General features: G+C 39.7%; 1 long non-coding RNA gene across 1 annotated transcript in view; it reads left to right on the forward strand.

Moving 5' to 3' along the window:
- LOC116560398 overlaps positions 1–13,088 on the forward strand; it is a 15,647-nt gene extending 2,559 nt beyond the window's left edge. Inside the window, exons 2-3 of the long non-coding RNA XR_004272952.1 lie at positions 7,082–7,087; positions 13,077–13,088. This is a non-coding gene — a long non-coding RNA (uncharacterized LOC116560398). The remainder of the gene's footprint in view (positions 1–7,081; positions 7,088–13,076) is intronic.
- The last annotated feature ends 1,851 nt before the right edge of the window (positions 13,089–14,939 follow it).

Here is a 14,939-nt window from a genome sequence, read left to right on the forward strand (position 1 = left end):
CAATTCTCCTGCCTCAGCCTCCTGAGTAGCTGGGATTACAGGCATGCACCACCATGCCCAGCTAATTTTTTGTAGTTTTAGTAGAGACGGGGTTTCACCATGTTGACCAGGATGGTCTCGATCTCTTGACCTTGTGATCCACCCGCCTCGGCCTCCCAAAGTGCTGGGATTACAGGCGTGAGCCACTGCGCCCGGCCTTTTTTTTAAATTATACTTTAAGTTCTGGGGTACATGGGCAGAATGTGCAGGTTTGTTACACAAGTATACATGTGCCATGGTGGTTTGTGGCATCCATCTCCCCGTCATCTACGTTAGGTATTTCTCCTGTTAACCTTCCCCAATCCCCCCACCGCCTGCTATCTGTCCCTTAGTCCCCCCACCCCCTGACAGGCCTTGGTGTGTGATGTTCCCCTCCCTGTGTCCATGTGTTCTCACTGTTCAACAGCCACTTATGAGTGAGAATATGTAGCGTGATTTTTAAATGAACACATATTCTCCTCATTCCCCCTTCCTCTCTCCTTCCCCATGTGCTTACACTTTCTTCTCTCTTTTTTATATGAACACACACATACTAATACTATAACCACTACCACCACTGGTGCCATGTAGGACATTCATACAGATCCAGATTTAAATCCTGTTGTGCCATTTGAGAGTTGTATGACCTTATTCACCTTATTTAACTTCCCAAGTCCCAGCTTCCTCAAATGATAAGAACAAACACTAATGTCTGCCTTATGCAAGATGCTGTGAGGATTAAGAGAGTAGATTAAGTTTCCGATCTAGAGTTTGGCCCCATGCCTGGTGCTTAGTAAATGCAAATCCACCTTTCCCTCACCTCCTACTTTTATTTCTCCTTGGGTAAACCTATAAGCTATCCTCACAACCACTCATTTTCAGAGGTCTTCCTATCATGAACTGTCCTTCTTTCCTTGTATCTGTGTGGATTCTGACTTCTTGTACTGTGAGAGTCACCTACATCCCCTGAATTGCCTGTTCCTATCCTTGCTAGCCAGATGTTTAGAAAGTTTTCCTCCTTTCTCACCTCAATTTCTCCTCCTTCCTTTAAAAATACCTACATGAAAATGGCATTTAGCTGGAAGCACTTTCCACAGCAATATAACCTTTCCTCTGGATCTCTGGGTAGCCACCTAAATGTAGCCTTCACAGATTAAAACTGAACATCACTGAGGGGCTCTTCAGCAATGGCTCAGCTGCATTTTCCTTTGGGGTCCAGGGTCTGTGCTCCCTGTATGAAGATCCCTTTGACTTCAACAAATTGAAATAACACCTATTTCAAATATATTATTTGATGAAAGCAGATGTCAGCAGATACTGCCTATGTAATTGATATTTGATTTATTCAAGATTTATGCATGCTGTGCCTTAGATTTATTAGTGATAATCCCCAGCTCTTGTGTTTAATATAGTGGAACCAAAACATAATTTGCTGGGATCAGTCAGAAATGCATCAAAGTGATTAACTCTACATGCAAACCATTATCCAGTGACATCCCTACTGTGCACAGTGCAAAAGGAGGCAATAATACAGTAATTGGCTTCATTTATGCAAGTTAGATATTTGCCGTAATTGCTAGTAAAATTTGGTCCCTTTTATCTCTGATTCTGCATCTCTATATCCCTTCTCATCCTTTGATGCTCCTTTTTCTGGCAGGATTCTCCTGAAATTAGCAGACACATGTGTGCATGCAAGCATGCACACACACACACACACACCATCTCACTCTAGCAATTATGTGCTAAGGAAGGTAGAGAGTCTTACGAAAACAGGGAGGGTAACTGCCTTTCTCAGGTGGCTTGCTAGTGGGGCACTGCCTCTGGGGTGGACAACTGGCCACCTATCTCTCTCCCAGCAAAGGAAGGTGGTACATGGCCAGTAAATGGAAATTATATCCCAGTATTGCTTTCTATCCACATCTATCACCTGTTTCCATACCCAGACAGGCTGCAAATCCATAGCTATCTTGGAGTGAAAAATCGGAGCTATGCAAACCAGCACTAAGATGATTTTTGGGGGGAACATGCCTGTTATTATATTTTTTCACATACCACTCTTAGAATCATCTTTTATACATGTGTCTTCACTATATGCATTACAATAAGAGCCTATTCTGTTTGTGTGTTGTTTTGCTTTTGTTAATGAAAACTTAATTGGATGGACAGCCCTTTATTATAAGATTATGTCCTTTCTACTTTAAAAAATATCCTTTTTGTTATGAACTGATGATAGATGAGCACAGTTTATTTTAAAAATTTAAAAGTAAAAATAATATACACATGTGGCAAAATATTCAAAGCCTACAAAAATGTGTGACATGAAAAATGGAAGTCACCTTTCTTTGTTCTTTATATCTAGTCCCTCTGCTCCAAGGTAATCATTGTAATAGCTTCTTGTGCAGCCTTTCAGAAAATGTAAACAACATACCTACATATATATGCACCATGTGCTTTTCATTTATGTTCTATCCTAGAGATGTTTTCCTGTTTGCATGCGGAGAGTCACTGGACTCATTCTCATTGCCATCCGTGATCATTTTTTAATTGTTTAAAGTGCTGCCTGGCCTGACAATGGTGCACGATGAACTCTGTACTTGAAATTATTTAAAAATTCTTATTTGTAACCTGGGGATTGGGGCCACAATTTAGAATGAAGTAGCATCTTGTGAGGATTTACAGCAAGATGGAAACACATAATGCATCCCACATTTTATAGCAAAACCTGCATAGATGATCCTTGATTTCCACGTTGCCTAGACGTGCCATCTGTCTTCAGGGCATCTGGTAGAATGTGTCAGTACATCAGCATGGCATTCTTGATGGGAGAGGGCATTTCTGACTCCCCTGCCTACTGCCAGGTTTGGATCAGGGTTTTAGCATATTCAGGAATACATTCGTAAACGATGCTTACACCATCTACCTCATGGTCTAACATGACTCACTACTAATTGAAAATGAAGTCCCAGGATGCTTTCTGGGGTTCTTCCATGGAACAACATCAGTTATTCTAGATCAGTTTCTTTTTTAATCCTCCTGCAGTATACTCGGTATTTTGAGAAAATACAAGAGCTCACAAGGGATATTCTTTTGTATCCTTAATGCCATTAAGAAATTGCTAAAAGAATCAAATGGATATCTTTTGATACTTTCTAACTCATCTTTCTGAAGCATTATGAACAAGGCCCTGTGTACTGAATAGTGTTCTTCATGGGCTAGGCCTATCGACAAACATCCCAAGCCTTGGTCATTAAGAGCACTCTCTATTCAGCAAACCTTCAGAGCTCCTGAGCCATGGATACAGCAGTTCACTCCCTGGACTGGTTTCTCTTAGCTGCTATAGAAGCTCTTCCTGCTTCAGCAATCCAAGTGATCTATTTTTCCTGTCCTAAAAGTTAATTGATTCCTGCTTCTGAGTGCCATGGACTATGAAAAGCTACGTCTTTGCTCAGCAGCAGTCTATCAGACTAGATCCAGCTGGACTTACTTTGAAAGGCTGCCATAGCTTGGCACAACCTGGGGACCCTGGATCTGAAATCTGAAAGAAATTAAGACAGGGCTACAAGAAGCTTGTGTAAGAGAGCCATTTAAAAATGTGAACTATGGCCACCAGTCTTCACAATAAAATTTTCAAGCTCCCAGAAGATGAGGGAACTGTCATTGTTATCGAGGGAAAGGAACAGTGGACAGTGTGCAAACTGACAACCATTGCAGGGAATTGATCCTTAAAGCAAGACTCACTTGGGTGCAATTTCCAATTATAAACACTTCAAATTGAGAGGTCTCAGGAATAACATTTAACCACTCTGGCCTCAGTTTCTTCTGGGGAAAAAAGTGTACATTGGTTGTCATGAAGAGAATGATAATGTATATGAGGAAATGTATGTTAAAAATGACACATGATGCTAGCAGAGTGCTTGGCACTAGTAGCTGACAGACAATGGTATCAATAATAGCAACAATGATTACTAGTCAACGAAGTCTCCACATTCAGGCCACTGGCAATTTTCTCAGGGAAAGACTGAAAATTTCAGTTTCTTACACTATATTCTGGAGGTATCTGAAATCCTGCTGGTTTGCAGTCCAGCAGACTACTCCCTGCTCATCCTCTACAGCAGCTGCCTTTAGGCTTACTATACCCCAAAACTCTCTCTATGCCTCCTGTGAGTCAGTGGTATGGACACTCCCAAAGGGATTGCTTTGCTCACAATAAAGAGCGTAGTTAAGGAGAAAATGCATGGAGACTGTGAGCAGCAAATGCTTAATTAACTTCACAGTACTGGGGGAAAGCCTTGCTGAGGCTACTTAAATCTTGAGAAGCATGAGTTCTTTCTTGGACCTGAGACCTTTCCTTCCAAAGAGTGCTGTTCATGTTCAAGTTATCGAAACTACATGTGACACTGAGTTTGGACCCCTTTGGCCTATGAAACCTCCATTACTTTTGAGCCACTCTTAAACTTGAAGTGAGTTTGTAATTTAGGGAGTGTTCCTGGCATTTAAGTGGGTCTGCACCATACCAGGAAGATATTCAAGGTTCCTTGGGGGCACCAAATCAAAGATTTTTATAAAGGGTTAGAGTCTGAAGGATTCTTAGAAATCCCTAAATTTAGTAGCTTGGCTTTTAACTTATTTGGGATGAGTCCAGAACAGTTTTTATTAAACAAATTCCTGTGCAGGACACCAATTAAAGCAATTGATAAAAGCGCAGTTATGCTCACTGTAGTGGAGGGGGAGAACAGAATCCCTGAGATACCCCTGGGATCTGAAACACCTTTGAAGACCACATTTGTCTAATTTAATTTTCACCTATTAGGAGAGGATGACAAGCCAGTTCTATCTTAAAGTATGGTATCCTGGGTACACTATCAGCTTCACCCCAGAGCTTGTTAGAAATTCAAATTCTAGGCCCATCCCAGACCTACTGGAGGCAGAGTTCAGAAGTCTCTGCTTTAACAATTCCTCCAGATGATTCTGATGCATGCTCACTCAAGTTTGGGAACCAGTCCCCAAAGGGCCTTTCAGTGACTATTCCAAGCTCATTTAATACAATTCAGCTTCAACAAATGGCATGGATAGCCCTTTACACATGCCAAGGAGTTTCTGGGTACACACCCTGTCTTGGGAGTGGTACTCTTCCATTCAATACACTTTAGTAGCATTGCAGGGAACTCTGTCTATTATATATTGGAAACAATTCAAATGATGGTTCTTCTAGACAAATGGCTCCAAGTGAAGAGATTTTGATCCCCACAATAGATTATTTTAATGGATTTGGCCAGTAGCCCAAACCGTTGCAATGGAATTACACCCCCAAAAATATGCTATTCTAAAGAAATTGTTATTTATCCTTGGAAAAATAGTACACAGTTTGAATTTAAAGAGTGATTTTTAGTTGTCACAACATGTTTTGCATGTAGTATCACTTTATGTGATAATGCCACCGTCTTAATCCTGGCTCCCCCACATAGCTTTCCCTCCCTATTTTTAGAAGTGCAAAAGCAAGAACAGAAAGGTAGGCAAGTTTTCCTAGATAACATACAGAGATAGTTGCAGAATGAATACTGGAATCCAGTTCTTCTTGGTACCTAGTTAGCTGTTTTTTTCTGATGAATGTATTAGGCCATTTCCTAAGACATGAATTTATAACCAGATCAGTTACCTCTATGGAACTTTACTTTTTCTCTTTTCTGTTGTTGATAATTGATCGTAATAAATCTCATAAGCCCTAAAATTGTTGAATTCCTGGTTTGATGATTAGTTGGGGAGTTTCCTGGCCTACCCCAGTAACAGGTGAGGTGTGAGGTATTATAACTAAGGCAACTATTCCCTTCCCTTCTGATCCTATTGGTGGGCATCTGCTTCTAGTTGTAACTGGCCAAACATCCCCTTTGCAGGAAAACTAATAACATCTTAACATATGGTCTTGAATGTGAGCCGCCAAATGACCTTGCATGGAGATTAATTGAAGGTGTTAATGGCATAGTTTCCAGCCAGGAATGTCAAAATACTGGCTTGGCCTTCTATGTACATGTTTTAAGAGGATTTGCTATTGATACTGAGCTGGATTAACTTTAAACATAAAGAAAAATACTATAACTTCAGCAACCACCTGTGAAGCAAGTTTCTGTAGCGAAGAAATCTGGATTAGTGCTCCAAGCAGGGTGCAGGATAATGAATTTGACATCCCTTTGGACTCCCTTGAAAAAATTCCCAGGATACAATCTTCTTAAGTGGGGGCAATATAGGGAGTAAAATTCTGTTGAGGGTAAAAAAAATCTATTGTATGACCTTCTCTAAGACTCTGCTGGAAAATGCCCTTAGAGATTAGAGTTGATTTATGGGTGTTATGTCCTACTGACCCTTTCCCTCCCACCTCACCCAGACAGGAGGAATAGGCCAAAGACCAGTGAAAAGAACGGTACTTTGAATTACATTTCCTCAAATATTTACCTATATTCAACTTTTAGGAAGCTTCAAGGTTAGTTATCATAATTATCTCATGACTTAATCCTGGGACAATCTCCCATTCTCTCTGTGAGTTCCATTTTTTTTTTTTTTTTTAATTTCTATTTTACTACCCTAGTGCTTGAGTTCTTTTGCATGTGTGTATGTTTATTATAATTCACCTTAAGGCTGCTTGTGGAATATAGATTATAAAGACATAAAAGTAAACATAGAATAATCTCCTTTCACGCATATATTTGCAAACCCATAAACTCTAAGGAAGAGTGAATTAGATTTTTAAAACATTAAAAATTATGTTTACTGAGCCTTTCTTTGCCCAGTTTATGCGACTATTTTGGCCAAAGGAGCCATATAAATGTGTCAACTGCTGCCAACACAACTAACTAGAAAGTAAAAATCATTAACTCAAATGTAGCACCACCAATCCAATAATAGCTTAGAGATCCTTGAAATTACAATTGCATATCATTTTTAAGAACTTCTCAGTGTCTAGTTCTTTATTATTCTTTGCTCTTGCAACATCGCCTATGTACAAATCTCTATCTGCTATAATACTATACAGTATTTGTGTATATTTTCACTTGTCCTGACAAACTGTGAGCCCCCTGTGGGTAGACCTATGTTTTATTTATCGTTTTAATACCCCATATTTTTAAATAATTCCATGAGGTATACAAATGAGATCTCAGCTACAAACTTGGCTGCAAGGAGGTTTTGTGGTATCAGTACTTACTTACCTGAGCAAGAAGAATGAAATTAACACATAGTATCAATACTCACATTACACATTCGATTTTGCAGACTCACTGAAGTCAGCTAGGTAGTTTTCTTTTGGCCATCTAATAGCAGACATTTGTGCTTATTGAGAAACATTTTGTAGCATGTGAAAAAAACTCTAAAAGCTTAATTATTCTTAGAAACTTAGCACATTTTGTGCTTATGTATTTGTGCCAACAAGATTCCACATGTGCATTTTAATTTTCTCCTAAATAAAATTCTCCAACTCCTTTTTTAAAAAATCTTAACTCATTGTGTTCAGATGAAAGAAGTAGAAAATGAAGTGGACCAGCTTTATCTAATTTTCCAAATTGAATAAAATGAAAAACAAATAAATGGATGATGAAAAGCAAGGTATGTCTGATTCCCTTGGCTTTCCTGTTGGTCAAGCCACTCAGGTCATTCACTTGGGCCCCCTGTAATTCTTTGCACATTTGAATTTTAAGATCAGGCAAAATGGGAAGCCATTCACTGGGCAACCCAGAGCAAAGAGAACCACGCAAACCATAAAATGAAGGAATGCTGACTCCAGCTATCATTGGAATGCCAGGCTTAGGTATCTGGGAGCTGTGAAACACAAATAGAGTTATAAAGAGATTATGTGACCCTGGATATTGCAAATACACTACACATTGTTTTCCCTCACTAAAATGAGGCCATGGATATATACCTCAGTGGAAAAAGCAATTAGTGATAGGGAATGAAGTTCTTTACTTTTCTTTCCCCATTCTCTGCCTCCCAATCCTTTCAAATCTCCCTTGGGTCCAATTTGGGAATTCTTGCAAAGGCTAAAGTCCAGCAGCTTAACAGCTATTAAACACGGTCATAAAGTGAAGATGCAGCCTTCGAGTTGGGCCCTTGGCAGCGTCAGAGGAATAAGGAAAATGGCACAACTCTTTTGCTGAAAGGAAATAATGAAAGAGATGAGGGGAGGGGATGTGGATAAGCCAGATTGGGAGTTTCAGATGGCGACCCACAGAGCATACTAACCCACTCTGGTATTGCTATTTAGTACCTGTGAAGTCTACCATTATGCATTATTAAATTCATGTATTATTGAATCACGAATTCTTGTTCCTTGATAAGAAATGGAGATGATTTCTTAGTTTAAATTAAAGCCCTGCCTCCTTATTTGAATAAAACTGCATTACTAGATGCGCAGCATGCTAATCAGAAAACTGCATTAAGCAAGTAGGATTGTACGAATTAAAAAATAATGAAACAAGACTTTTCAGCCAGACATTGTTCCCTTGCCTGCTTTTCATGACAGCGGATTTCCTACTTGGAGTTGATAAGACAACGGCAAATGAAGATAACAACATGAGAGGGAAATCATTCACTCTAATGGGCTCCACCTGTGCAGACTTCAGCTCATTTACATGGCTGCAGAAAAATTAGAAATCATGCGGCAATTAGTCTGTTCTAGATTATGCAGTGTGTCAACTGATACCACTCAGGAGAGCACTAGTGCTAAAATGGTTTCAGAAGATAAATCTACTCTCCTATACAAACAGTTTTAATTACCTGGAAAACGGCATTGCCTATTGAGAAATCTCCATTGTGAACCTGGGCTGCTCTCCTGCTATTGGAATCAGATGTTGGGAAATTCCAGTGTTTATGTAATTGACTCATATAGTATTTGATGACTTGTTGAAACTGAAATTGGGACTCTTGGTCCGGTCCCCAGTTGTTCATCAAAGGCCTTTTTTTTTTTTTTTTTTTTTTTTTTTTTTTCAGACTCTTGCTCTGTCACCCAGGCTGGAGTGCAGTGATGTGATCTTGGCTCACTGCAGCCTCTCTGCCTCTTGGGTTCAAGTGATTCTCCTGCCTCAGCCTCCCAAGTAGCTGGGACTACAGGCATGTGCCATCATGCCCGGCTAATTTTTTGTATTTTTACTAGAGACGGGGTTTCATCGTGTTAGCCAGGATGGTAGTGATCTCCTGACCTCATGATCCGCCTGCCTTGGCATCCCAAAGTGCTGGGATTACAGGCATGAGCCACCATGCCCGGCCCAAAGCCCTCTTTTAATGTCTTCTTCAGTGTTGGTCCAGAAAATGTAGGAGAGCATTAGTGTTTTTTGGCCCTTCTGTTTACAGGTACCCTTTGCTGTTTCAGCTTTAGCTTTCAAAGATCTACAGAAATCTGAGAATTTATTATAAAATAGTTTCAAATATAAACCTTGAATCAGTGGATCAAACAACTATAAACGTCTGCTTATGAATAAAATGTTAAGACCACGAAGGTTTTGGTTTCTCACTTAAGACATTGAGATAACATTTTTCCATTTATTTTGACCTTAAAGTATATGTATCACTTTCTTTAAAAAAGGATACCTAGAGAAATAATGTTCATAAAAATCTAGTTTTTGTACATATGTATAATGGATTATTTAAAGGTTTTGCTTCCACTGTATTTATCTTTTCTTTTTTTTCTTTTTTTTTTTGGTAATTGTTTTATTGGATTTGAGGGTAATACAATAAAGTCAGGATTAAAGGATCAATTTACAGCAGCAGCAATAGTTGAGGAGGGGCATCCTATAAGACAAAGCTTTGGTCCCTGGGTAGGAATTACCTTCTAGGGTGTCAGTGGAATGTCTGTCTTTTGCCCATATCTTTAGGGATGAGAGGATCAAGGACTCCTTCGAGAAACAAACTCCTTTGTTCTTGTTGGTGGATGCAAGTAGGACTGGGACATGCCTTAAGAGGCAGGTAATGTTTACCCTTAGTGACAAAAGCAGGGCAATCATACCAACAGGTAGAGAAGCTATCATCTAGTACAGTGGGACTTCAGCCAACATGACCTCTGTTGGCCAAGAGAATTTTCCAAACTTACTCTCTGAGATTTAGTTCAAGATTCCAATCTTCACTAAAAATATAGAGTCTTCAGGGACAGTCCACATGAACTTTAGTATACTGGTTTTCTTTTTTTTTTTTTTTTTTTGTCCAGTGAGGTATCCCTCAATCAAAGAATTCCAAAGATGCATAAATTTTAAAAATGTTGCTGTAGCTTTTACCAGAAGGACAAAATGAACCAAACACGCAAAAAGCCCTGAGATGTGCTGGCGTAAAGAAACGATGAACCTGCATTTTCCAGATTTATCTGCACACTGAAGACTCCCTCACCTCTTCTGATCATGGAACACTCATTCGCATCCAGATTTCAAGAGAACCACTTTGAGTCATACTCCTGTACTGTAAGAGTGAGCTGCTCAGACCAAGCTTTTCCTACAGAGAAAACACAAGGTCATTAGGGCCACAGCTCATGGCGTTGGAAAGCACAGAAGCAGAACTGCACTGGCTGGATGGACTCTCTGAATCATTTGGCTTATTTCAAAGGCAATTTCCTTCTATCTCAACACCTTCATGAACAAAAACATACATACACACACAGCCCCAGCCACACTAGGACTATCAAATCCTAGTACAATTGTGCAACTGGGTTTTTTTTGTGGGAACCACTAAACACAGAAAATGTTTTGAGTGACTATTTTCTCATTCTCTTGAAGCTGGTACTTAATTAGTGTGATCCTAGATGCCTAGGAGAGAAGTTAATTCAGTACACGCAATGAATACCTTAGGTTATTAGGGCATAATTCTCTCCTGGAACCAGAGCACAGTGAGGCCCTACCAACATTTTTAGGATAATCATTTTTTTTCTGACTATGACTTCTCCTACTTTGCTTCACATTTCCTAAAAGGAGTATAAAGTGCTGTATGATTGAATCAAAGAATGATGGACATTTTGATCTAAAGCAGATTTTAGAGACAGTGTAGTTCCTTGTCACATTTTACAGGTGAGGACAGAAAGGCTTAGAGAGGTGACCCAAGCTGCTGTGGGTGACACATTGAATCTGGTATGAAGCAGGATTGCAACTCTGGGCTCCAGACCCAAAAACCAGTGTTTATTCTGCCACATCACTGTGGCCTACAGAGCTAGAGCCAGAATTCCATGCTCTGCCATTACCCAGGGCCATTCAGGAGAGGAGAGGGCAGCCTCATTATAAAGATTTGCAGCCACAGATGTGTGAGCTCATCACATCAGGAAAAGTATGTTGCTCAGGACCCTGAAACTCAGACACTGACATCACTGAGAAGAACAAGCCAGCCAGAGAGTCCTTAGAGGAATTGTGCATGTCCTAGAAGAGAGCAAGAACTTGTCAAAAGGAGAGTGAGTTAGTATGTTATGATAAATCCCCTTCCACAGTGCTAATGGGTCAACAACACTCAATCCATCTCTGGAAGGATGTCGCTAAATGAACTTCCAATTAGTGAGTGGGAGAATTAATGGGATAGAGGAGTCTGAGTTCAAGATGGAGACTTCAGCCATCCTTCACATACCTAAGGACTCCTCATAACCAATGGAGGAAGACAATGTTAAAAAGAAATGTCAACAACAATGAGACATTTGATTGATGGAATATGGAGTGTCATACAATGATTGAAAATGATGCTGATTCTTGAAAAACTAGAAGTAAATTGGATTGAGAAGAACAATGGAAGAAATTTTTATAATCTGTGCACTTGATTGCATACAAAATATAATATTTTTGTTAGAAAATGTAACAAAATCAAAGGCAAACTGGTAAAGTGATTTGTCATCAATATAACAGGAACATGGTTTACTACCCCATGTGCAGTTGGAGGAAATGTACCGTATGTCTTGGAATAGATAGCACCAGCTGCATCAGCTCTCTGTAGTCTCTATGGAAATGTGTTCTTGGCCATGGCTGTTCTGTGCTCTTTAAATCTCTTGAGGTCCATGAATGTGTCCTCTCACAGTGTCTTGGAGCCACTGTTGATTACAATTGCTGGATGATCCCCAGAGTCTATAGTGGTATTTATAGCACATTTCATAATATCAAAGGGACTCTAGTTTCCCCTGCTAATCTTTATCTTCATTTCCTCAGCCACTTCAGTGAAAGCACTTAGAGGGACCTCAAAATTTGCATTTAATGCCCAGCATGACAACCTGCCTTTGTTTCTTTGTTGCAGGCCCAGTGCCAATATCTGCATGCCTTTATCAGCCACAAAAGATCAAAAGATGTGCAAAATACAATAGACAGCAAAGGGAATACAGCAGATAAAGCCACACCTCTGCAAATACCCTTGATTTGGTGAGAACTTAGAGCAGGAGTTAGCTGAGAGTTTGCCCTATGGTGCCCAGAGTATAAGATATAATCCACCAACCACATAAGATTTCATTGACTGAGAGCATAGTAGAGTACTGGGAACACAGGATAAAATTAACATCCGAACAGTAAGCTGTAAGACCAAGGAGGCTCAGTCTTTCATCTTCTTCATCTATTCACTCCCTGGTGATCTCATTCTGAATTATGACTTTAAATACCAGAAAGTGCTGGATACTTGGAAATGTTATGTCTCCAGCCCAGACCGCTGTCTTGAACTTCAGATTCATATATCCAACTGCCTACTTGACATCTCCACTTGAAAGTTTAAGAAACATAACAGACTTTCATGAAACTCCTGAATTCCCCATAATCTCAAAACGGTAGCAATTCCATTCTTTCAGTCCCTCAGTCTCTTTTTCTCATCTCCACCTCTGACTAAGCAGGAAATCCTGTTAGCTATTACCTTCAAAATATATCCACAATCTCGCCACTTCTTACGACTTATGCTTGATCAACTTGGCTATTGAAACTTGTGTATGCTTTGTGAAGTTCTTGTGCTGTGTTTTTCAGCTCCATCAAGTTGTTTATGTTTCTCTGTGGGCTGGTTATTTTAGTTTGCATTTCGCCTAACCTTTTTTCAGGTTCTTACTTTCTTTGCTTTGGGTTAGAACATGATCTTTTAGCTCAGAGAAATTTGTTATTACCCATCTTATGAAGCCTGCTTCTGTCAGTTCATCAAATTCATTCTCTGACCTGTTTTGTTCCATTGCTGGTGAGGTGTTGTGATCTCTTAGGAGAAGAGAGGCATTCTGGACTTTGATGATTTCTTTTTTTTTTTTTTGCTCTGGTTTCTTCCCATCTTCATGGATTTATCCATCTTTGACATTTGAAGTTGGTGATTTCAGGTGAGATCTCTGAGTGGACATCCTTTCTGTTAAAGTTGGGGTTGTTTCTCCTGTATGAGGCTTTTTAATATATTTATTTATTTATTTTTCACACAGAGGCCAGTGTGCGGCTTAAGACAGTCTGTCCATTATCTGCCTGTGGAGGCACTGTTGGGCTGCCTCGGTCTCAGCCAGGCTGCTGTTTATTCTCCTGGTTTTTGCTTATACAGGTGAGATGAGCCCCGCCTTCACAATGGCGGGTGTCTTTCCCTCCACCAAGCCCGCTTGTCCCAGATGGAGTTCAGCCTCATGTGTTAACTGTGAAACTCTCCCATCAGTGGGCTTCCGCTTACTGGATCTTGTGGGGGTGGGACCTGTCTGGCCATATCATCTGAATCCCCGCTTTCTACTCTCCCCCCTTCTGTGGGATGGGCAGTTCCTTCTCACAAGACGTCTTGGTGTTAGTCAAAGTCTCTGCCCTGGTCTGTGCCAACAATTAGCAGCATGGGCTGGCCAGCGCTGTCGCCTGGGTTTGCAACTCGGGGCAGTTCTCAGCCAGGTGACGTTTTCCTGGACTGTGGGCTGCAGAAGTCACAAAGTGAAGCACAGTATCTGAATTGGAGTACTCAGGAGGTAAAGCCCCCCATCCTCCGTGCCAGATGCACTTCCTGAGTGGGGAAGAACCCAGCCTTGTCTCGGCTCACCCTCTTTGGGCTACTTTTGCCACCTTTTTTGGGTTAATCTCGCTGTTCAAACTAGTCCCTTTGAAATGAACCCTGTACCTTGTTTGGAGATGCAAATATCGCTCTGGTTCTGTGTGTCACTTGCTGGGAGATGCACTCGGGAGAAGCTCCCTTTCAGCCATGTTGGCAGAAGTCCTCAGAAGTTTGTATCTTTCAAGGACTTTTTTCTATTTCATCTAAGATAGCAATTTATAGGCATATTGCTCATAATATTTCCTTTTTATCTTTTTAATGTCTATAATAATGTGATATCTATAATGTCCTATCTTTCATTCCTGATATTGGTTGGTTTGTGTTGTATCTTTCTTGGTTAGTCAAGTTAAAGATTGATCAATATTATTAACATTTTCAAAAATAATTTTTTGTTGTGTTGATTATATCGATGTTTTGTTTTCAAATTTTAAAAATTTGACTGATTTCTGTTTATCTTATTTTTCTTTCTTCTAGTTGCTTTAGGTTTAATTTGCTCTTGTCTAGATTCCTAAAATCATGGATTGGATGTCTGATGTGAAATCTTTGTTCTTTTCTAATATAAGCATTTAATGCTCTCAATTGCTTTCTGCTTTAACTCCATCCCACACATTTTGATATGTCTTCATTTTTATTCATTAAAAATAGTTTCTAATTTACTTCCTTTTGACTCATGGACTATTTAGAATGATGTTGCATAAATTTCAAATGTTTGGGGGTTTTCCACATATTTTTCTGTTACTAATCCAGGTTGTGGTCACAAAATGCATTTTGTTTAATTTCATTTCTCTTAAATTTATTGAGACTTGTTTTATGGCACATTATATGGTCTACTTTAGTGAGTTGTACAGGTACACTTGAGAAGAATCTATAATCTGTTGCTAGATGAATTATTCTGTAGATATCAATTATGTCAAATTGGTTGATAATGGTGTTCACATTTCCTGAATGTTTAC

The sequence above is a fragment of the Sapajus apella genome, unplaced genomic scaffold (assembly GCF_009761245.1).
Source record: "Sapajus apella isolate SASKATOON/1434 unplaced genomic scaffold, GSC_monkey_1.0 scaffold26, whole genome shotgun sequence".
NCBI classification, from domain to species: domain Eukaryota; kingdom Metazoa; phylum Chordata; class Mammalia; order Primates; family Cebidae; genus Sapajus; species Sapajus apella.